General features: G+C 33.5%; 1 pseudogene; it reads right to left on the reverse strand.

Annotated features, from left to right (window-relative positions):
• Nucleotides 1–7,972: 7,972 nt before the first annotated feature.
• Nucleotides 7,973–22,915, reverse strand: LOC139873258 (ABC transporter B family member 21-like; annotated as a pseudogene).
• Between the last annotated feature and the right edge of the window lie 234 nt (nucleotides 22,916–23,149).

Raw genomic sequence — 23,149 nt, forward strand, 5'->3', positions numbered from 1 at the left:
ATTAAGATCTCTATAATTAAATACCATGATCTGCCTCGATTACTCTGTCTGATATTTCCATTATAAATCAAACTCTTCCGTTTCATTATTCTCACCATTCCTATACTTTCTTTCTTAGTCCATACATCCAAAAGATTGTGAAATGCTTAATCCCGTTCTAATCCTTGATATTTTCTTAATTATCATTTCTGCCATCCTTCTTTTTAATCTTCCACCAGAAGAATCTGTTTACTCCTACTATTACCTTGGGTTAATACTATTCTTAATTATACCATGTATTTATATTGTTATTCGTATTAATATCCACGGTTTGTAACCTCCGTGTTGTTATTGGGCTTTATATTTTCTCTTATATTTTGGAGCTTTGTCCCTTCGTTTCTTCTTCTTGTGATTAAACACCGCTTGTAATGGTTCAGAATTCGCAGATATAAACTTCAGAATGAACATTGTTAATGTTCTAAGAAGGAAATCGTAATGGCACGATTTGATTTGTCAAATTACCAGAATCACTGAGAATAGAACTATCAAGAATATATTTTCTTGATATGTTCGGAGGTGAAGTAGAATGAACGAGTTGTGTAACATGGCACATGATGACGTTATGATCTGTGAATCATCACGTTCCATTAGAAACTCAGCATGACTTACTGTAATATAATCACGTTGATCAAGTGTCATTATATTATACTAACTCATGCATCAATTCCCAACACTACTTCAAAAACATTCATAATTTAAACTCGAATTTTAAAGAATTTTAGAAACTAAAGTAATTTCCTTTATGATGTAATATAGATAGCACGAAGAGATAAATAATTTCGGACGAGAATATTTATGAAAATATCTTCAGAAATATCGAAGATATTTATGATGATATTTTGGAATTTCTAAGTTCGATGGTTGATGAAGAAGATTTTCCCCAAGATTTTAACATGAGTACGGAGCAAGATATTCGTTGAAGGTTTCATCAGATCCAGAATTACCTGGATTCTTTGAATATATGGTATGGTCCTTGTATTTGTCCTTGGTCTCCTTCGTAGTTAGCTCAATCCGTTTTCCAGTTCCAACTTTTCTGAGCTTTTCCAACATACTATTCTTTATCATCAAACTTTCGATGATTAAGGTCATTTACGGTTGTCTATGGTTTCTGCTGCTTCATTCAGCTTTTTCAACATTCAGAGTATTGATTTGTGACTGAGTGCTTTTCAGAATTTCAGAATGAGAGATCATAATTCTAAGAGATAAATGTCATACATATAACTGTTGATGTAGAAACGTTGCGAGATTCGAAATACTGATTGCTGATTCTCAGTAATTGGTATGGCAATTCTCGTTACAAGATGCCGATGAGTTCATGATAAGACTACAATAGATAAATATAGTGATTTGTCAAAGAGATTTAAGCCAAGGAGCGACGAGGTTGCTGGTACATCTGCTGGTAATATAGTAGAATATAAAAGGTTCCCCGGTAACAATAAAAGAGCACGCATATATATCATGGTTATAGTAAGGCTAGTCCGACTGAAAAGTCGAAGTTGACTAGCTGGAGCTGTGACAAAATTTGCTACTTTGGAAGAAATTACCAAGTTATTTTGGGTAATAATAACGCTAAAGGAATTAGCACAGATACGTGTTAAACGTTTACTCAGGTTCTGTGAGTTTCCAAGTGCATAACTATATGCATCAATCTCTTCTTACGGAGATGAAGTGCGGTTGGTTCCTCCTCCTGATTGAGGTGTTTTCAAGAATTACGAAAGGTTTGAACGCAGATTGTAATCGTCAAGATACAAATGAGGTTTAAGATGGACTCAAGTGGCAAACTTGAAGAATTGTTTAGTTTCATATGTTATAAACAATATTTTAATTCATTTTAATTGTCCAATGTTGGTAGTCCACAGTTAGCAGTCCACAGTTACTAATTCAACAATTCATATATAGTTTATAATATTCAAATTAATTAATACGTATCGTGACCCGTGCACATGTCTCAGAATTGATCACAACTCAAAGTATATATATTATTGTAGAATCAACCTCAACCCTGTATAGAGAACTCGATCATTACTGCATATAGAGTGTCTATGGTTATTCCAAATAATATATATATGCGTCGATATGACATGTCAAAACCTTGTATACGTGTCCCGATATTTAAAGTGCATAAAATAAATACAGAATTTAAATGATGATAAATAAAATGCGTAAAGTAAATAACATAAATTAAATGACGATAAATAAAATTGCGATAATTAAATTGCGATAAGTAAACTGCGATAAATAAAATATAATCAGTTAGCTAGGAACAGTTAGCTGGAACAGTTAGCGTGGATTCTTAACAAAAATTTTCGTAGTTAATTTGTTTGTTTCTACCAAATTTTTATTTCGTCAAATGTTTTCTTCATTATGCCACTTGTTGGATTCTGATAAATCAAAATCCAAATATGAAATTGAATAAAAATGGTTATTCTGTGGTGAACGGATTCGTATATCGGTAGATGTAAGTAGGATAGTAAATGACTGTTGAATCAGATTTGAATAATGTAAAGTGTAACTTATTAATGCGAAATCTAAATATTCCCCGGGTATTACCTACCAGTTAAAATATTTTCACCATTAACAGTTTGTACAATAAATTTTTTAATTACAATCTCTATGAAAACATATATACATATATATTTTCTTCAGACGTAATCATGGATTTAATGAGTCAATGTGATATTAAACTCATCAGATTTACGGCTAGAAGTAGAGTACATAATCTCTAAAACATTAAAGATTACATAATCGCCATGAAGGATGAAGGTAGTTTATGTAGAACGATTCGTAGAACGATGATTATGCTTGAGGTATAGATTGCGAGGTTGAGACGTGTGATGATGTTGTTGTTATTGGTACTGGTTATGCTGCTGGTGCTGTTGATGGTGGTACTGTTGCTGTCGGTGCTACACGTTTTGTTGGTGTTGAGGTTGATGATGATGTTGGTATAGTAATTATAGCTTGTAAATCATGCACCATTCTTGTCAGGGTTTATATCCTACCCTCTATCATTTCTATCCATCCACTCATCTGATTCGATAGATCTTGATTATCAATTCGAAGTTCCCTAACTTCTTCTAATATTCCCCTTCGATTGGTATTCGGAAGTAGAGGTTGAATATTTTCTGAGATTGCAGTAACGCGACCTTCGAGGTGGAAAACTTTAGCAAGAAGGGTGAATACAGTGTTGCGCATAGGTTCACCGGTTAGTACATCATTTTCTCCGATGTTAGGAGGTAAGTTTGGTTCGCGGTAGGGCTCACCTTCTTCATTTATCCATCGAGTGAGTAAGTCTCGGACCCACCCCAATCTCCTCCAGAAAGAAAAATAACTAAATGGTTGAGGCACTTCTGGTTCATTGACTTCGGAGTCTGCTTCAATATACATCTCGAAATCGCTTCCGGAACTAATGGAATCCAAGCTAGGTGTAGGATCCATCTCTCACGATCAGTTACAGGGTTTTGATATGAGATGATTTTCGAATATCGAATGATATTCTAATTATATATAGAATATCTATACATACTTCCAAAGATCCCATGAATTACGGAGGAAATTAAGGAAACGTGTCAGATAAAGTCTACAGTGATAGATACGCTAAGATATGGATTAGTACATATGCTAAGATATGAATTTTGTCTATACACTATTCATGCAATCATTGCAGTAAGATGTGTCTAGACTAATAATGATAAGCAGGTAATATCTTAAGGATGATAAACTGATGATTTCCGACAAAAACAATGCGCAAAATTTTTGACATGCAGACACGGTCGAAGTCCAGACTCACTAATGCATCCTAATGACTTATCGGTTATAACAACACTAATGTAGACCTGGTTCGCTAAGACCACCGCTTTGATACCAACTGTAGAGACCCGTCCTAATCCATCCGGACGAAGTCCATATCGATTACAAATGATTCACAACAGTTGATTACATCGCTAGGTACTTGACCTCTATATGATACATTTTACAAACATTGCATTCGTTTTTTTTAAAAGACAATCTTTCATTACATCGAAAGTTGACGGCGTGCATACCATTTTATAATATATCTAACTATAATTGACTTAATAATAATCTTGATGAACTCAACGACTCGAATGCAACGTCTTTTGAAATATGTCATGAATGACTCCAAGTAATATCTTTAAAATGAGCAATTGTACAGTGGAAGACTTCTTTCATACCTAAGAATAAACATGCTTTAAAGTGTCAACCAAAAAGGTTGGCGAGTTCATTAGTTTATCATAAAGAATCATTTTATAATTTTAATAGACCACAAGATTTCATATTTCCAATTCTCATAAACATACGTCCCATGCATAGAGACAAAAATCATTCATATGGTGAACACCTGGTAACCGAAATTCACAATATGCATATAAGAATATCCCCATCATTCCGGGATCCTCCTTCGGACATGATATAAATTTTGAAGTACTAAAGCATCCGGTACTTTGGATGGGGCTTGTTGGGCCCGATAGACGTATCTTTAGGATTCGCGTCAATTAGGGTGTCTGTTCCCTAATTCTTAGATTACCAGACTAAAAGGGGCATATTCGATTTCGATCATTCAACCATATAATGTAGTTTCGATTACTTGTATCTATTTCGTCAAACATTTATAAAAGTAGCGCATGTATTCTCAGTCCCAAAAATATATATTGCAAAAGCATTTAAAAAGGGAGCAAATGAAACTCACAATACTGTATTTTATAGTAAAAATACATATGACGACATTGAACAATGCAGGGTTGGCCTTCGATTCACGAACCTATATCAAGTATATATATATATATATATATATATATATATATATATATATATATATATATATATATATATATTAACACATTGTAATATTAATCAACTAAGTTTATGTATATCCTATAATATATATATATATATATATATATATATATATATATATATATATATATATATATATATATATAGATTAATATCTCTATATATAATTATATTAATTTTTATAATTCATTATAATACTTATACGATATATATATATATATATATATATTCTACTAAATGTTATATTAATATAAGTAATATTATATTGGTTACTATATTAGAATCTAATATTAGTGCACTTATGATATATGTAATAAATATATATTTTCATATAAATGCCCTTTGTTTGTAAAAATAATAATTATAAATATAAGGATAATAATAATAATACACCATTTGAATCTTAATTATAATTTTATCATTTTTCATATTAACACAATCATTTTTGTGATTCTTATCTTTATAATTGTCACCTAAACAATATCATTGAAACTTTTTATTTTCCTAATTATACTAATTCTAATAATAATGATAACGATAATACTAATACTTAATAATGATACAAATAATAATAGCAATAACAATAACAATATTCATGGTAACAATAATAATAATAATCCTAATAATAATTAGTAATTAATAATAATAATAATAATAATAATAATAATAATAATAATAATAATAATAATAATAATAATAATAATAATAATAATAATAATAATAATAATAATAATAATAATAATATAAATGATAATAATAATAATAGAAATTAAATTAAAAGTATATACCTATTTGGAACCTTTTCTAAAAAGATTTGTCCCGGAGGAGACTCGAACCCAAGACCCCTCAATAACTCGACACTCCCTCTAACCAACTGAGCTGGCTCACTTTTCTGATTTAAAACCCACCCAAAATAATTTATAACTCGAGTATTTGTCTGTTTTGTTCTTCTTCAACCCAAAACTGAATCGACCAAACTTCTCATAATCATAACAGCAAATAAATGGGTTCGTTTAGGATTTATAAATAAACGGAAAAACCAAGAAGTGGTGTTTAAATTAAATGAAACGGGATTAAATAAAAAAAATATTATCACAGACATGAACACCCGTTTACAAACTCAACATCAATTTCGAATTTCTAGTATGTTTTAGATAATGATTCCTTCATGAGAAAGGTTCCAAATCACTCTTACAAACTTTAGGAACTTTCAATTTAACATAAATTATAACAGAAAATTCAAATTCGTTCATGAACAATTGTTTGACTTTTAAATCAAAATACTTTGACTCAGAAATTGGAACGTGATAGAGAGAATTGAGTTTTGAAAACTTGCAGATAGTTCAAATGAAAGATTTCTAACCTAACTGCAATAAAGGATTTTAAAATTAAACTCTAATTCAAGGTTTTTTGATTTAAGAATGATACGAACAGGGCAGTACCTGTTCTTCCTAAAATTTCTATTTAAAAATCGTATTTTTTATGGATTGCGGGTTGTGTCTGAGTAACTTAATAGTGTATAATACCTGTAAACAATCCACATTGCTTTTCTTATGATCAATTGGTTTGACAGTTAGTCACTCAAACAGGAAATAAAATACAAAGAATAAAAAGGTGAAATCGACAGGTTTTTGGTTTGTATTGATTTGGAATCAATTAGTACGATTACTTTGACAAATTGAAAGAAATCAGATAATGATCCCTAACTGAATTGTACAATTTCTGTTTTATATGATTATTTTATTTTTATTTTATTTTTAGTTTTAAATAATATAAGTATACTAATAATAATAATAATACTAATTAATAATAGTTACATTAATAATAATAATAATAATAATAATAATAATAATAATGATAATTTTATTTATAAGTTAATAATAATGATACATTTGAAAATAATGATAATCATAATAATATGATGATAGTAAATAAAATGATAATTTCAATAAGTTTACGAATAAGGATATTAATAATAATAATATTAATAATAAGTCACAACAATAAAAATGATTTTAGTGAAAATGATAATAATAATAATAATATTACTAATGATAATAATAATAATAGTACTAATTATATTAGTGTTAACAATGATAATAATAATATTTGCGATAATATTTGTGTATATCAAATTTTATATCTATATGTTATATATTAATATAATGATATTAAAAATACTAATGTTGATATTAGTATTAAAAGTAATAATATTACCTTAGTATCTATATTTTAAATTTATAATTTAATTTAATATCTTAATATTATTTATTATTAATTATGTAATATAATATTTTTTATATAATAACATATACTGAATATCTAATATCTACACATTTTATATATTATTATATAACTGTGTTTGCATATTAGTTATATTATGTAAATATGAATAAATTAATAATGTTTTATGTATATAATTATTATATATCTTATTTGCTATATTATATTATTTCATAACATAAATAGATATTAATAAATTTCAACACATAATAATTATATCTTTTATATATATATATATATATATATATATATATATATATATATATATATATAATATATATATATATATATATATATATAATATATATATATATATATATATATATATATATATATATATATATAATAGTAATCATGTGTAGTTATTATATATGTTTATATATATTTTCTTTTTAATAATAACATTATTATATTATATATTATTTTTCATATTTAACTCTACTGTTTAATTGGTATTTAATTATTTAACATTATTATTTATACACATATACTTATATTTATATATATATATATATATATATATATATATATATATATATATATATATATATATATATATATATATATGTATATATATACATATTTATTAACAACAATTGTTCGTGAATCGTCGGGATTAGTCAAAGGGTAATTGATTACTTAAAAGTAAATTTCAAAATTTTTGAGACTTAACATTACAGATTTTGCTTATCGTGTCGGAAACATATAAAGATTAAGTTTAAATTTGGTCAGAAATTCCCGGGTCATCACAAGATTTGCCATTTATATTCTTCAAAATGTTTACAAACTTCTAGCAAGAAAAGAAAAAGAAAAAAAGGCAAGAGCCGATGAAACATAGCTAATGGTTCATGTGAAGTGCAACTAAAGATGCGTAGATTCCGTCCTTAATATTCACTAAATTATCATGTTTTCCTTTCTCAACAATCACTCCGTTCTTGACCACTGCAATCACATCTGCATTCTTAATTGTTGACAATCGGTGAGCAACCACCACTGTGGTCCTGTTAACCATCACTCTATCCAGTGCATCTTGAACCACCCTTTCCGACTCAGCGTCAAGCGCGCTTGTAGCCTCATCTAACAATAGTATTTTGGGACTTTTAATAATAGCTCTAGCTATTGCTACTCTTTGTTTTTGCCCACCTGACATTTTCGCTCCTCTTTCACCTACCATTGTATCATAACCTTGATGTAAGGCACTGATGAACTTATGGGCATTAGCTAATTCCGATGCAGCTATAATTTCAGACTCTGTAGCATCACAATCTTTACCATAAGCAATGTTGGTTCTAATGGTGTCATTGAACAACACGGGCTCCTGGCCAACGAGACCCATTTGCATTCTAAGCCACTTAAGTTGAAATTTTTGTAATTCGATTCCATCCAACTTGATATACCCCGAATCTGGGTTATAGAATCTTTGCAGGAGTTGAATAATTGTGGATTTCCCACTTCCACTCTCTCCAACCAATGCGACCGTCTTACCACTACGAATGGTTAAGCAAAGATCTCGGAATATCTGAACATCGGGTCTTGTGGGATATCTAAAGCTAATATGACGAATCTTGATTTCGCCCTTGATTGTATCCAGTTTTTCTCCTGATTCATCACTCGGGTCAATCTCTGACTTTCTATCTAAAATGGTAAAAACCGACACTGCTGAACTTTTGGCTTTGCTTGAATCCGGAACAAACGAGCTTGAATGAGATACAGCTAAGGCTGCAAATATCAAAGCAAAGAATACCCGGAAAGAATCATCGAATGTAGTTATTCCAGATTCTACAAATCGAGCACCAGTATAAAAGCTGATTCCATACAAACAAAAAAGTAAGAAAAATGAGGCTCCAAATCCAATCCCACTAATCAAACCTTGTTTTATCCCCGATTTCCTGGGACCCTCACATTTAATTCTATAAAGATCCATCACTTTTTCTTCTGAACAAAATGAAGCCACCGTCCTTATAGTTCTGACCGCATCGTTATATTAGTTCACAGTAATTCAACTATGAACACCAGACTCTTAATTTCACACAAACAATAGGAATTAAAGTGCAGAAAATTAAGAGAACACGAATTAGAAGAAAACCAATAATATATTAAGCACAATCGTGTTTTTTGATATATATATAAAAACTGCAAACATAAACGTGTATTTATACAAGAAGAACCAAATCTTCCAGATTTGGTTTCTTAACAAACTACTCTACAAAATAGGAAAAGATATACAAGGATCAAAGCTAAACTTAAGGAGATTAATTCTGGAAGATAAACACAAAAACGCATCATCATATATCTTCTAAATATAAAAGAGATCTTCCAGAATCTTCAAATGGCTTTATCAACAAGAAATCATTCGGCAGTTGACTTTTGAAAACTTCAGACTCTAACATCATCTGCTCCTCAGACTCTAACATCATCAGACTCTAAAATCTGCAAAATACTTTGACTCATCAGATTAACTTTCCCAACAATCTCCCCCTATCTGATGATGTCAAAACAATTCAAGCTACTAACCCATCAACTTCTTGACCTCTCTTTCAATCAGCTTGCACTTATGCTTCATGTGTGAGATCTTCTTCATCATACTGATCTTGCTGTACAAGTGCATCAACAACTTTCTTCGAAAAGGTAAGGTCTGCAGAGATTCACACCTTGTCATCAAACTTAATAGCAGCTCAATATTAGCATCCTCAAACTGATCCACTCTAATCAACATTCTCCTTCCATTAGAAGTTTTAACCAGCAATGCATCCAAATACTCAACATAAAAATCATCTATAAACTCCATATGTTCAGGAACAGCATATGTATCAACTATCCTCTTGACCCTTCTTTCTTTCTTTCTCAAATTAAAGGCTTCACAGAAAACTTCATAATCCTTCAAACTAATAAACCCTTCTTCAAACACCAGATGCACAAACATAAAAATCCTCTTAAACACCTCACTTAAAATCACCCTGTCACCTTCACAACCTCTCAAACCAAATGCAATTCCTCTCCATTCACAAAATCCTAACCTCAATATTTGATTCAACTTCACCCTTAATCTTTTATCAGAAGCATGAGATAAAGTCAGAAACAAACACACTCCATCATACTCAGTCCTATCAATTTCAACCTTCAACACTTCTCCTTCATACCTTCTAAATCTAAACCTTTTATTCAACTTAGCTCTCAGATCATTCAAGACCGCAGGATTTTCAGAAATATCACCAGCAGATTCTGCAATCATCTCACCAACAGCTGCAACATTTTTACCCTTATCCTTAACACCACCAGCAACAATTTCATCACCAACAGTAACATTCTCAACCACATTTTCTGAAACCACAACCTCATCAACAACAATGTGCTCCCCCTCAATTTGATTCTCCCCCTCAACAGCAGCTCTCTTATTCTTATCACCAGCAACCTCTGCATCATCAACTCTCTTTCTTTTCTCCCCCTTTTTGACATCATCCACCTGAAGAGAAGATATGATTTCCCAGATTTCAGCTTGTTGATTTTTTAAAGTAACCAAATCAGAAGCAAACCCTGTAAAACAACTTTCTACCCCATCAACTTTCTTTTCCAATACATCCAACCTGTCATTAAACATCACCACAGAATTTGAATTACCAGCACCACCCTGCAACTCCCCAACCAACCTCCTCACCTCCATCAACTCTGATTTTGAAACAAAATTATTATTAAAGTTTTTAGAAAGATCAGACTGCACAACAGATAGTTTGTCATCAAACTTCTTAGTCAAATTAGTCAAAGCCTTATTCAAGCCAACCAATTCAACTGGTGCCTCAGTCTGACCTGCAGTGTCAATAGATGTGGGTATGGTTGGTATATCCTCATGACTTTCCTGTTGTGAAGAAAAGCAATCCTTGGATAAAGAAGGTGTTGAGGCCTGTACCACACCCTGTGACATGAGTGTGGCATTGGCAGCCTGTGCAAGAGTGTGTAAGGATGACATGCTCTGGAAAGGTAGTGACAGACTTAAGTCTGAGGTAGAAGTAGGTTTGGCCATTTCAGTAGGTTGTTGAATTTGGTTTGATGAGTCCAGGATTGGGACCTCTGTTTGTAAGTTAACTGAGGGGGTTGCATCAGTAACTGTAATGTGGGTATCCAAGTTAACTAACCTATCAGGTTTGGTTAAGGTCAAAGCACTGCTTGCAACAACCTCTAGCAGAGGTGAAGAAACAGTACTAGCACCATCTTGCCTAGTGAATTGTAATGGTGAATTCACAGGTGCTGAATCATCTAAGGGTTCAAGTATGGTGGTATTCTCTGTATGAACTGGTGAGTTCATAAGGTTGTTTGATGAAGATATTTGCTCAGTAGCAGTGGGTGAAGATGGGTTAGATTGAAGTGGTGTTTCTTCAACCATATCTTCAGCCTGCTCTGTTTGATTGACAATATGGGGTGGAGTAATTGGGGGGGTAGAAACTGAATGTTCAGATTCTGTTGAATGTTGTTGACCATTGTTGTGACCTTCTTCAGATTCTGATTGCTCAGATCCTGAAGAAGATGCCCCTTCAGATTCTGATTGCTCAGGATCTGCAGGTTGGTCTGCACGGCCCAAATTGACCCAATGCATCATAGCAGCTGTAAGAGGGACTTCTTGACCATCAACAATGTGCCTATGAAACATTTTGACACTGCATTCAGGTAAATACCTGTACTCATAGACATTAAAAGTTTGCAAACCATTGTACAAAATTGGTGTCATTGCTTGTTCAAACATTAGACTCATAAATCTTATGAATGGCACATTGTGATCTCTTAAAGGTTTTTCAGTAAGCACTAAGAGTTCATTAAAATACAGACGTGCAAAGTCTATATTTCTCCCTGTTACCATGGCATCAAAAATATGAGCCTCAAAATCATTTATTTCAGTTAGACTCCCACATTTAAAACTCAAACTTCTGATTATATTTGACAATAGAAACATCCACCTTGGACTGAACATACTGATTTTGACACTAGAATTGGTTAAGGGCTGACCAACTAGGTTAAAACAATTTCGTACAGCAGATTTTGCTGCTGTTCGAACAAAATTCTCATTAAAAGGAAGGTTTAAAGCAGCCCTTAAATGATTTTCAGTAATTGTTAAGGTGTTGTTACCATTCCTGTAAGTACCAGTAATTGACCTTGCTTCTCTGTTCCCATTACAAGTGTACCAGAACTCAGCCAGCATCTCAGGATACATCACCGTTGTCTTAAAGAAGGCATCCTTCAAAGGATGATTCCTCATAAACAGCATCAATTCCTCATATCCCTCATTAGCAAACCCTTCTGGAATTCTACCACAAGCTACCCTATTGTTCACCGATACCTGTACCTCCTTATTACCTCTAAAATCCTTTGCTCGATGCATCCTTTCAGTTGGTTCCAGAACAAAAGGGATGAATTTCATGTTCGCCATTGTAATCGCAAGAGAATTTCGAAAAACAGATGAGGGTTTTGAGATGATCGACTGATTTGACAAAAAAAAAATTTAAAATTTAAACCCTATTAAATAATTCTGACACCGCCAAAAATTTTACCATTTACCTCCTCAAAAAGTTACAGTTTTGACCCTTTTATTATAAGAAATAGAATAAAGAAAAATAAACTTACCTAAAACAGAACAAAAAAAAAAAAACTTTATTTGACTCAAGATAGAAAATAATTTACACAAAATTACATCAAAAATACACCAGAGTCACACCATCTCAGACTCTGAAATAGCATTACCTCATCCAGACTCATTAAAACATCAGACTCCGGAAGAGTCATCACTAGACAACATTTCACTAGATGGATTTAACATTCCAAGTTGTCCAAGAAGATAAAAATGCCTTTCTTCATTAAGTGCCTTAGTAAAAATATCTGCCAATTGATCCTTTGTACCAATATGCTTCAAATACACTTTGCCCTTTTCAACACAATCCCTTATAAAATGATGTCTGATTTCAATGTGCTTTGTTCTTGAGTGAAACACTGGATTCTCAGTAATAGCAATTGCACTCTCATTGTCACACATGATTGGAGTGTTGGACAATGTCAACCCAAAATCCAAAAGTTGATGTTGCATCCAAAGTAATTGAGCACAGCAGCTTCCTGCAGCAACATATTCAGCTTCTGCTGTAGAAGTAGCAACAGAGTTTTGCTTCTTACTAGACCAGCTAACCAGTTTTCCACCTAACAATTGACATCCACCAGAAGTGCTTTTCCTGTCTAACTTGCAACCTGCATAGTCTGCATCTGTGTAACCAATTAGATCAAACCCTGAGTCTTTGGGATACCAAAGACCCAGGTTAGGGGTACCTTTTAAGTACCTAAAAATCCTTTTCACAGCTTTGTAATGAGACTCCTTAGGGTCAGATTGGTAACGTGCACAAAGACATGTAGCAAACATTATATCAGGTCTACTTGCAGTTAAGTATAACAAAGATCCAATCAAACCTCTATAGGTTGATTGACAAGTGGGTTTACCAGACTCATCCTTATCAAGTTTTTCAGAAATGCTCATTGGTGTTCTTATAGAAGAACAATTTTTGAAACCATATTTGTCTAACATGTTAGCAATATAGTTACTCTGGTTTATAAAAATACCCTCAGAACTTTGTTTTATTTGCAACCCAAGAAAATAGTTTAATGTACACAAATTACTCATTCTATACTCTTTTGACATAATATCAGAAAACCATTTTCCCAAGTTAGGATTAGTAGACCCAAATATAATGTCATCTACATAAATTTGAACAAGTAGCACATCACCTTTGTCCTTTTTGACAAACAAAGTCTTGTCAATAGCTCCTCTGGAAAAATTATTTTCTAGAAGAAATGTTGACAAGGTATCATACCAGGCTCTTGGAGCTTGCTTCAGACCATACAATGCCTTTTTCAATTTGTAAACATGTTTTGGAAATTTCTTACTTACATAACCAGGAGGTTGTTTCACATACACCTCTTCTTGCAAAACTCCATTCAAGAAAGCACTCTTCACATCCATTTGAGATACCTTAAACCCTTTGTGAGCAGCATGAGACAAAAACAATCTGATAGCTTCAATTCTAGCCACAGGAGCAAAAGTCTCATCATAATCTATCCCTTCTTCTTGCCTGTACCCTTGAGCAACCAACCTTGCCTTATTTCTGATAACAATACCATCTTTATCCACCTTGTTCCTGAATACCCATTTTGTGCCAATGATAGTTTTATCATCAGGCTTTGGAACCAATTCCCATACTTCATTCCTTTCAAACTCTGTAAGTTCTTCAGTCATAGCCTCATTCCAGTCATCATCACCTAGTGCCTCATCAATCTTCTTAGGCTCAATAAGTGAAAGAAAACTTGAAAACAAACAGAAATTAGCTATGGCAGATTCAGACACAGCAGCCTGATTAGAAGAACTAGTCTTGGGTAACCCTGTAGTATCCACAACATAATCATCAAGATGCTTTGGATGAACTATGCTTCTTGAAGATCTTCTGATAGGTACAATGGGATCTGAGGTGGTATCTGATGATTGGCCACTCTCTTGATTAACAACAATCTCTTCTTCTTGTGTAGATTCTTCTGTATGAACACCTTCAGCAATAATATTTTTAGAGTCTGACCACTGTTCATCAGACTCAGACTCTGAATCCAGAGTCTGAACAATGTTCTCTGAAATTAACTTAGACATTTCTTCAAGTGCAGAATTCTCAGAATTGGATGATTGATCCATTTCTAAGGAGCTTTCATCAAAAGAAACATTGATAGATTCTTCAATCTTCATTCTCCTCTGATTGTAAACTCTATAAGCTTTAGATACAGAAGAATATCCCATAAAAATACCTTCATCAGACTTTGGCTTCATCTTATCAAGCTGATCTCTTTGATTTAAAATGTAGCACTTACACCCAAAAACTTGAAAATAATGAATAGTAGGCACCTTTTTGTGATATAACTCATAAGGAGTTTTACCATGTTTCTTCACAATCAGTGACCTATTTTGAGTGTAACATGCTGTGTTTACAGCTTCAGCCCAGAACCTTAAAGCTATATTCGATTGACATAGCATAGTTCTAGCTGCTTCAATAAGGGTTCTGTTTCTTCTTTCAGCAACTCCATTCTGTTGAGGAGTTCTTACAGCAGAGAAGTTTTGACCAATTCCAGATTCTTCACAAAAATCAATTAAAGTAACATTTTTGAACTCAGTACCATGATCACTTCTTAACTGTTTAACAAGAATACCCTTTTGAACCTGCTCTCTTTTGATCAACCTGATGATTTCTTCAGGAGCATCACTCTTTGCAGCCAAGAAAATAACCCAAGTAAATCTGGAATACTCATCAACAATCACAAGAGTATACCTTTTTCCACCCAAACTACTAGTATTCATTGGACCAAACAGATCCATATGAAGCATGTGAAGTGGATCACAAATGGTAGCCAGGGTTTTTGAAGGAAACTTGGTTTTGGTTTGTTTACCCATAATACAAGCAGAACATGGCTTATCTTTCTTAAAGGGTTGCTGTGGAAGACCTCTCACCAATTTCTTCTTAGACAGCTCATTTATATTCTTAAAATTAAGATGAGAAAGTCTTTTATGCCACAGCCAATTTAGCTCATTTACAGTCTGAGAATACAAACATGTCTCAATACCAGAATTAACAGAATTCAGATCCAATACATACACATTCTGATGTCTCCAGGCCACAAGTGTTGGCCTACCTTTTGGATCATAAATAATACCAGCTTTCTTTCTGATTCTTATTTCACAGTCTTCATCAGCAATTTGACTAACACTTAGCAGATTATGCATCAACCCTTCAACTAAGGCAACTTTCATCAAAGTAACACTACCAGCTTTCACAGTACCATAACCAACTGTCTTTGCAACAGAATTATCACCATATCTCACAGGAGGACCCTTCTCTTCTACAAACTCTACAAGATGTTCTTTGCATCCAGTCATATGTCTTGAGCAGCCACTATCCAGATACCACTTACTACCCTGCTACACAAGACACAAACAACTACACAATTAATTCTTGGAGGGAACCCACTTTTCAGTGGGTTCAATAGGAGAATCTTTTACTCTCCATACAAAAGCTTTGTTACCAATCCAGATCAACTTGTCTTTAACAGATTTCAAAACACTTTCACTTTCACAGACTTTGGGTTTCCAACACTTTTCAATTCTCTTTGGAAGACAACATGTACTCTTAACAGGAGATTTCTCTTTACTTTTGATTACATTATTAAGTTTTGAAATTTCCTTTTTAAGTTTTCGAATAGTCTTAGTCTGTTTGGACTTTGACTTTCTTTTTGACCTTTTAGAATCTGGACTGGTACTAGTAACAGAAGATAAATCAGATATGTCCTTGCAACTTGACTCATGGGTGATAGACTCCTGGTCAGAACATTCACTTTTAATTTTCAAATCTAAACTGTTAGAGTCTGAAGATTTCTCAAGTTCAGACTCTGATTGACTTTTACTTTCTGACCAGTTAGAGTCTGATGGTAACAAAATTTCAGACTCTAAAGGATCTCTGCTCTCAAGTACAATGATGTCTAAAGGCTCAACAGGATCTAATGATTTTACAAAAGCATTTGTCAAAATCTTTTTATCACCATCAAACTTTACAAAAGTATCTGGTAAAATATCAGGTTTAAATCTATTAGGATCAGCTTCCACATTATTGTCTAATATGTAGTTTTCACCTAATATGGCCTTAACATCATCTGGAATTTGTTTGGCAATAGCATCAGAATTCTTTTTAGAAGATACACACCAAGATCTACAAATTGACTCATAATGTTTTGACCTTTTAATTGATCTTCCTAATTCTGTATTTAATCTTTTAGTTTCTTCAGCATATGCCATTTTATAAGTGTCTAATTCAGCCTCACACGATTTTAATCCTTTAATTTCAGCATCTTTTTCCATAATTGACTGTTTAAGATCAAAGATTTGTGTTCTTAACCTATCAATGTCTTCTAAACACCACTTAAAGTCAAGCAACAAGTACTGAAACATTCTCACTTTTTCATTATCAAAATAGTTCACAAAGTTTTGTACCTTATAGGCAGAAATTTTATTACAAGAACTATCCATATCCATCTTCTCAATAGCCTTCAGATCCTCTTCAAAATTACTGGATCCACCAACCATTTCAGTTAAAGCCATAAAACACTTGTCTTCCTCATCATCTGATGATGAATCTTCATCCTCCCATGTTTCAGTATACAAAGCCTTCTCCTGTTCTTTACCCTTTGCCTTCTCAGCTTCATTCTTTAATTTCTTGTACTTCAACTTGTACTTTCTTGCTTTGTCAACAGACTTGTAGGAATCTGAACCTCCTTCAATCTTAGACCAGCAATCAGCAGCTATATGCCCTATCTTACCACACTTGAAACACTTAGCTTTCTTTGGATCAAATGAACTCTTACCTTTACCCTTCTTAAAACCAAACTTTCTTTGCTCAACTCTCTGAGCCAAAAGAGCTATCTGGGCCTCCAGATCATCATCTTCCTCATCTTCTTCAGATTCACTATCATCAGAAGTTTCATCATCCTCAGATTCAACCTTACTAGAGTAACTGGAGAACAACTGTTTGTTCTTCTTTGTAGTAGCCACCAAAGCTGCCTCTGGATCTTTAGCAACCTTCTTAACATTGATCTTGTTCTTCAACTGTGTTTCTTCAAAATTTGATAGAATACCAAACAACTCACTTAGCTCATACCCTTCAATCTTCTCACTTATTACCATAGAAGTAATAACCGATTCAAAGTTTGAAGGTAGTAATTCAATGAACTTTTGACACAAAACTTGTTGTGTCTTTTCTATACCAACACTTTCAAGATCATTTATCAAAACCTGAAACCTTGAGTGGAGATCACTTAAGGATTCTTTAGGCTCAGCAGCAAAGTTTTCATAGCATCTGATCAGATTCTTTCTCTTTTGAGTCTTAACAACTGTGACTCCTTCATAATCATTAAGTAAAAGATCCCACATAGCTTTAGCAGTCTTGGCATGACTAATTTTCCTGAGAATAGGAACAGTGACAGCATTACCAATAATACTTCTTATTTTGCTGTCAAGCTTAAACTTTATAGCTTCTGCTTCTGTCCATCTTTCTCTTGGAGTTGAACGAAAATAAGCAGGTTGTGCAGCAACAGTATCTGATCCAGGAACAGCATCGACCATTTGACCTGGTGTAATGGGTCCTGTGGTAAGGACAGTTTCTGCATCTTCATGAACAGATCCAAGAAACCATAGAACTTTTAGCTTCCATGTTGCAAAGTCTGTGCCATCAAAAATCGGCACACCTTTTCCAGCCATGACTGGAGTAACAATTGTACTGGTAGACATCTTGATTTCTTCAAAGATGAAAAATAGATCGTTTTAAAGATTACCTTTGACGGATTTACACCTTACCCGCTCTGATACCAGTTATTAGTTCACAGTAATTCAACTATGAACACCAGACTCTTAATTTCACACAAACAATAGGAATTAAAGTGCAGAAAATTAAGAGAACACGAATTAGAAGAAAACCAATAATATATTAAGCACAATCGTGTTTTTTGATATATATATAAAAACTGCAAACATAAACGTGTATTTATACAAGAAGAACCAAATCTTCCAGATTTGGTTTCTTAACAAACTACTCTACAAAATAGGAAAAGATATACAAGGATCAAAGCTAAACTTAAGGAGATTAATTCTGGAAGATAAACACAAAAACGCATCATCATATATCTTCTAAATATAAAAGAGATCTTCCAGAATCTTCAAATGGCTTTATCAACAAGAAATCATTCGGCAGTTGACTTTTGAAAACTTCAGACTCTAACATCATCTGCTCCTCAGACTCTAACATCATCAGACTCTAAAATCTGCAAAATACTTTGACTCATCAGATTAACTTTCCCAACACGTTAGCAACCTGACTTGCTTCCTCATACATCATCTTAGTATCAGCACTAAACCCTTTCAAGAATTTCATCTGAACATAACCATTAGCACTCATAATGGGAATGAGAGTGAGAATTATTAGAGCCAACTGCCAGCATGCTGAAAAAGCAATGACTAAACCAGTAGCCACAGAGGATAAATCCTGAATAAGTTGAGAAAGTGCATCGCCAACCAAACCACGAACACTAGCTGCATCTGTTGACAACCTTGCACCAATTGCACCACTCGTGTTATCCGTCTTATCAAACCATCCAACCTCCATATTAATCACCTTTTCAAAACATAACGTTCTAATTCTTTTTATTAGCTTAGATCCAGCAATTGCAAAACAATATGATCTAGCAGGTCTAGATAAAAGAGATACCACTCCCAGTATTACAAACATTAAAGCCCAGAATCTTGCGTCAGACTTCATTTTTTGAGGTGGTTCATAAAATGTTTTAATCATGTTAGAAAGCATAATGCTAAAAACTGGGAATAATGCTCCATTTATAATAGCAACTATGGAACCTATTAAGAGTACGGATATCTCTGGCTTGTTAAGATAGATAAGGCGGCGAAGTGGGACTTTAGGATGACTTTTTGAAGTTTCTTGTTCTTCAATATCAACAGGTTCGGATGTAGAGACACGTATGTGTGCAGGTAAACTGAATGACATAGAACTAAACGACATAGACACTGAGGGACGTCTACTGCCAGACGATCCTATACTTATTGACCGTCGGTGGGCTGATTCATGACTTGACAGTCTTCTCTGATCCATACCAGTTTCTAATTGATCTGTTGGAACATTGTTAACCTCTTGTAATTTTATAAGTTGAGAATATGCTCCTTCAGGATCCTCAAGTAACTCTGAATGCGATCCTGGTCAATTAACAATTACGGTTAAAGTTTTGATTATGTATAGTATATTTAAACAAGATCTTTATTAGTAGCTTGGACCATTTGCCAGTTTCTAAATAACTATTTTGTAAAGTTTGACCATTTATTATTTTTGCAAACATATTAGTTACGAGGATACGGACTAAAGCACAGTATATTCTTATGAAATTAACCATTTGAAATAAAATAAGGATTAAAATATTTTTCTAGTAAGCATAAAAACTACCTCTCTCAACCATCTTTCCCCGGTGAATAACTACAATTGTATCAACATTTCTGACCGTGCTCAAACGATGTGCAACTATGATGGTTGTTCTATTCACCATTATCCTATCTAATGCATGTTGCACAACTCTTTCGGACTCTGCATCAAGTGCACTTGTAGCTTCATCCAAAAGAAGGATTCTTGGATCTTTAACAATCGCTCTAGCAATAGCAATTCTTTGCTTTTGTCCTCCTGAGAGTTGTATTCCATGCTCACCAACCATTGTGTCAAGTCCCTAAAAAGTTAATTAACATTATAAACTAAAGAAATAAAAAAAATGTAAACTAAGAAGTCTAAAAGTTATAAACCTGAGGTAGTTTCTTAATAAAATTTGCAGCATTTGATAGCTCTACTGCACCTCTAATCTGCTCCATAGACGCATTATCTTTCCCATACATAATATTATCTTTAATGCTGGATGTAAACAAAACAGGTTCTTGGCTAACAAGACCAATCTTCCCCCTAATCCAGTTTAACTGGAACTCTTTAAGATTAATATTATCGATAAGAATCTCCCCTGCTCGAGGATCGTAAAATCTCTCAATTAGGCTGATAACCGTAGACTTTCCACTTCCACTTTGTCCAACCAAAGCTGTAGTCGAGCCACTTGGGATGTAAAGAGAAAATCCACTAAAAATTTCCTCATCTGGCCTTGCGGGATAAGTGAAATACACATCCTTTAATTCTATATTGCCATGAATATCACTCAATATTTTACCCTTTGTGTCACAAGAATCTATTTCGGGCTTTCTGTTTATAGTGTTAAACATCGTGTACGCTGCTGCCTTACCTGCAGCAAATGCACTCAAACAAGGTGACGCCTGCCCAAGAGACCTGTTGAACCACACACATTTAATTATTAAAAGCTCCAATATATAGAAGGGAAAGACAAATAGACCGTAGAATCGAACGTGTATATGGGCGATATTAGATTTAAAATAAGCTCAATAGTTTAGTCAAATAGATCGTAAGGTTTTGCCAATTAGACGTTGAGTTTGAATAAGTTTTAACACTATTAGTATTAGATATAGGTCTTCTTATATATTTTAATTATATTCAAGTTCTTTTCTTTCTTTTTCTTTTTTTTGAAAAAAAGATAGATGACATAGACAAAGAAATCTACTCACATGGATCCAGTTAGCACAGAAAACATTACGGTCAGCACAGTCCCACCAGTGTAACCCTTTTCAAGTATCATCTTAACGCCAAACGAAACAGCCAACGAATAACTGCAGAATATGAAGAGCTCCATCATACCAAGACCAAAACCGGTAGCCAGGCCTTCATGAACACTAGAATTGTAAGCATCTACAAGAGATTTATTGTACTCGGCAACAGATTTTTTCTCCCCGGTGAAAGAAGCAACCTATAAACGGAAAATCATTGATTATTAAAAAATGAAACTGAAAAGTAATATGATACAAAATTTACTTATTCTTATTTTGTTACCGTTCTGATTGAGCCAATTGTTTGTTCAACTACAATAGCTGCTTTACCATAAGCAGTTTGGCCCCTTGATGCCAACTTGGATATTGTTACTGACATGGTTCCTCCAGTAATTACCAACGGAGGAATTGAAGACATCATGACAAGCGCAAGAAGCCATCCCTTAACAAATGCAATCGCAAATGCTCCGATAAATGTTGCTAGCAGTTGAGTGAATTTTCCAACCTTCAATTCCATACAATATATCAAAAGTTACTAATTTGTGTACAAGTTAATTTTGTATAACATCTAAAGACCAGACTAGCAACTTGGGGCGTCCAATGAAAAGGGTTGAAAAAGATAACGAGATAACCCGAATAAGCCACATACATCGGAGTAAAACTACTACTCGTCCTCGGGTAGCCTAAGTGAAAACCTTATCCATATACCCGTTTAGCTACTAACCTTCTCTCCCATTGCATCTTGTATAAGGACCGTATCACCTGACATCCTGCCAATTACTTCTCCCGTATTCGTTTCCATGTCAAAAAAAGACACATCTTGTCTCAGTATTGATTTTAGATACATATTCCTTATTCTTGCAGCCTGTCGCTCACCCGTTATCATCCACATCGCCACCTCTACATAACACACAACATTATACGACATATAAGTTCATAAGCAAGGAGCTATTTGGCGTTATTGTGTTGTAAAAAATAATCTACTACGTAGCGTGTTCAAAAATCTGTCTTTTAAGGATATAAATCACCCCGAACATTAAAAACGGATTTTCATTTACATGAATATGAATATTCAATAATTAGATAATCACTTGATATAATGTCTACGAAGATAATTTGGTTAAAACGTATACTTACGAAGGAATGCTGCTACACCACACCAAGCACCAAGTTGAACGAATTTCAGCGATACCTATAGGCCAACAACATAATCGATCAACGAAACATATTATAAACGGATAAAATTTTACTTTTCATGCCCCACCAATTTGAGCCCCGACTACCTACTCGACTAGCTTGGGATGGTTCAACAAAACATAAGATAATACTTTGTAACAATGAATTGTACAGTTACTTTTCGTGATGTACCTTTGAAACAATAGCAACCACATGATGACTATTCTGATTCTCACCAAAAGAATTAGTAACGTCACCTAAAAGAATAGTCATGAGAGGCATACATATTCCATTTCCAATAGCACCAATTGTACCAAGTAACATCAACATGTAATCAGTGGAATCAGCAAAAGCAAATAGCTTATAAAACGGCACCGTATGACTACTATCTTTTCCTTCTTCTTTGTCATGTTGAACACCAGTGGAGGACGTGGCGGATGTGGATGCCTCCGGCTTCTTGTTGTCACCGGTATTCATCATACAGGCTTTCTTAATGATTGTTTAACTAATAAGTTTACTAATTGTAAGTTGCCTGAAAACAAGTTGTGAAAATCAAGTTCATGTTTATTTAAAAAAAAT

This window comes from Rutidosis leptorrhynchoides, chromosome 10 (assembly GCF_046630445.1).
Source record: "Rutidosis leptorrhynchoides isolate AG116_Rl617_1_P2 chromosome 10, CSIRO_AGI_Rlap_v1, whole genome shotgun sequence".
In the NCBI taxonomy this organism is placed as follows: domain Eukaryota; kingdom Viridiplantae; phylum Streptophyta; class Magnoliopsida; order Asterales; family Asteraceae; genus Rutidosis; species Rutidosis leptorrhynchoides.